Source organism: Asparagus officinalis, chromosome 5 (assembly GCF_001876935.1).
Source record: "Asparagus officinalis chromosome 5, Aspof.V1, whole genome shotgun sequence".
NCBI lineage: Eukaryota > Viridiplantae > Streptophyta > Magnoliopsida > Asparagales > Asparagaceae > Asparagus > Asparagus officinalis.
In genome coordinates, this window is record NC_033798.1 from 12756397 (window position 1) to 12760060 (window position 3664).

The window sequence follows — 3664 nt, forward strand, 5'->3', positions numbered from 1 at the left end:
CATCAATGACCTCAAGCTATTTATTAACTAAGAATTATTTATTTACTAATTAACTCAAAATATTCATTAATAAATTTACGGGGTTCTACATTCTTCCCCCCTTAAAAGAATTTCGTCCTCGAAATTCGGAAATCATACTCATCTCGAAATATAAAATTCTGGATGAGCGCACATGGATATTTATACTTAACCGTCCAAAATGATAATATTCTCGCTCAAGCCCTAATCTAATGGAACTTGTACATCGGGTGAAAAATCCAAACAAGGAACCCCCCATACATATACCATGTGTTCCAAAAGATTAAGAATGTGGCGAAGATATTCTCATTCTAGTGTTAAATATATATAACCAAGGATATCAACATATTATAAGGTACTTGTCATGAAATTTATTTACCTGATCAAACAAATGTGGGTAGTCGCGTCGCATGTCCTCCTCGCGCTCCCAAGAAGCTTCCTCAACTCCACTTCGGTTCCATTGAACTTTCACCAATGGAATCACCTTGTTCCTGAGTCTCTTGTCTTCTCTAGCTAGAATAGACACTGGGATCTCAATAGTAGACAAATCATCCCGAATCTCAATCTCCGGTATATCCAACACTCGCTGCTGCTCCTCATCATGCAAGTGTTTCTTGAGCATAGAGATATGGAACACATTGTGTACACTAGACATAGATGGTGGAAGATCCAGTCTGTATGACACCGCTCCAATGCGCTCCAAAATCCTGAAAGGTCCAATATATCTCGGTGCAAGCTTCCCTCGCCTCCCGAATCGCTGCACGCCTTTCCTAGGCGATACCTTCAGCATAACTACTCTTCTGCCAGCTCTGAGCGGCTAGAATCCGCTCTCTGATCAATGCTACCTTCTCAGTAGTCTGCCTCACAAGCTCTGGCCCAAGCATCAAACTATCCTCCGGCTCTGCCCAGCATATCGGTGATCTACAGGGCCTCCCGTACAATGCCTCATACGGAGCCATGCCGATCGTCGCTTGATAGCTGTTGTTATAAGCGAATTCTACCAATGGGATATGATCCTCCTAGCTGCCTTGGAAGTCAATGACACATGCCCTCAACATGTCCTCCAATACCTGATTCACCCTCTTAGTCTGACCGTCCGTCTGCGGGTGGAATACACTGCTATAAGATAGCGTGCTGCCAAATGAGTCCTGGAAACTCCTCCAAAAATGTGAAGTGAAAACCGATCCTCGATCCGACACGATCGTATCTGGAACTCCATGGAGTCGAACTATCTCCCGAATGAAGATCCTCGCATACGCCTCGGCTGTATAAGTGGTCCTCACCGGAATAAAATGTGCTGACTTCGTCAATCGGTCCACTATGACCCAAACAGAATCATTCCCCTTCTTCGACTTCGGCAACCCCACAATAAAATCCATGGAAATATCTGCCCACTTCCACTCTGGAATGGGTAAAGGCTGCAGTGTCCCTGCCGGTCTCTGATGCTCTGCCTTCACCTGCTGACAGGTAAAACATCTAGCCACATAGTCTGCAATCTCTCTCCGCATACCACTCCACCAGAAATGTCTCTTCAGGTCCTTGTACATCTTGGTAGTCCCTGGATGTACTGTGTACCGAGTACGGTGCGCCTCGTCAAATAACTCCCTCTTCAACTCTGCACTGGCTGGCATGACCAATCTACCCTTCATCCTCAATCCTCCATCTGCTCCAATGGTCCAGTACACCTTAGGCTCTTTGGAAATCTCCCCCTTACGGGTTTGAATCCAAGAGTCCTCCAACTGAGCTCTGACAACCATGTCACTCCAAGATGGCTGTACTGACATAGCTCCCAAGAATGCACTAGTTCCTCCAATCTCGGGTTTAATATCAAACTGGCTAAGAGTGATAAGATCTCTGTACAAGGAACACCTCAAAGCCGCAACCCGATGCCGACGCTTCCTGCTCAAAGCATCTGCTACGACGTTCGCCTTCCCTGGATGATACTGAATCGCGAACTCGTAGTCCTTGATAAACTCAATCCACCTCCTCTGCCTCTGATTGAGTTCCTTCTGAGAGAAGAGGTACTTCAGACTCTGATGGTCTGTGAATAGTTCAAACTGCACTCCATACAAGTAGTGCCTCCATGACTTCAGTGCAAACACCACTGCTGCTAACTCCAAGTCATGAGTGGGGTAGTTGTGCTCATGCACTCTCAACTGCCGTGAGATATAGGCCACCACTCTCTGAGTCTGCATCAATACGCCTCCTAAGTCTGCCAATGATGCATCTGTATACACAACAAATGTCCTGTCACTGCTCGGAATAGTCAAAACCGGCGCTGTAGTCAACTTAGTCTTCAAAATATCAAAGGCCTTCTGGCACTCCATGCTCCATATGAACTGTACACCTTTCTTCGTAAGGTGTGTAATAGGCGTCGAAATCTTCGAGAAGTCCTGAATGAACTTCCTATAATATCCAGCTAAGCCCAAAAAGCTGCGAATCTCTGTCACCGTCTTCGGTGGCTCCCAATCAAGAACTGCCGTGACCTTAGCCGGGTCCACTGCTATACCCTCTCGACTGATGACATGGCCAAGAAATCTGACTTCTGAAAGCCAAAACTCACACTTGCTGAACTTAGCGTACAGCTGATGCTCCTGAAGAGTCCTCAATGCTATCCGTAGATGCTCCTCGTGATCTGCCTCCGATCTCGAGTAAATAAGAATATCATCGATGAAAACGATCACGAACTGGTCTAAGAAGGGACGAAAAACCCGGTTCATCAAGTCCATGAATACCGCGGGTGCATTGGTCAACCCAAAAGGCATGACCAAGAACTCGAAAGATCCGTACCGAGTAAGGAAAGCGGTCTTGGGAATATCCATCTCCCGAACCCGCAACTGATAATAGCCAGAACGAAGATCAATCTTCGAGAAATACTGCGCTCCCTGCAACTGATCGAACAAGTCATCGATCCTAGGTAATGGGTACCTATTCCGGATAGTGACCTTGTTCAACTCTCTATAATCTATGCGCCCCACGGAGAATGACTCCGGTGAATAAAACCCTGAGCTAATATCTCGTCCAACTGGGTCTGAAGCTCCCTCATCTCAGCTGGCGCCATGCGATAGGGTGCGCGGGATATCGGGGCTGTGCCTGGCTGCAACTCAATACAGAACTCAACCTCTCTCACAGGAGGTAACCCAGGTATGTCCTAAAAGACATCCTGATACTCTGAGACAACCCTAGTCTCTAATAAATCGACACCCTGATCCCGTCGCATCACCTCCTCGATGTATGCCAGAAATGACTCCGCAAGTCGGTTGCCCTGAGAGGCGGCTACAACCATCTCGGACCTATCGGACGCTCGCAACTTGACTGTCTTCGCAAAACAGTCAATACTAATATGGTAGGACGACAACCAATCCATACCAAGGATGACATCGAACTCGGACATATGCAACACTATCAAATCAACTATGAACTCCGACTCGTCTAAACTGACGGTACACCTCCTACAAACGCTCTCCAGAAGCGATACCTCACCTAGAGGGGTGGAAACAGATAGAGGGGTGTCTAGGGGCTGAGCTACGAGCTGGAGTCTAGTCATAAATGCATGCGAGATGAAAGAATGCGAAGCTCCCGAATCGAAAAGAATACGGGCGGGAAGAGAGTTCACAAAGAACGTACCCTCCACTACAGCTCCGCT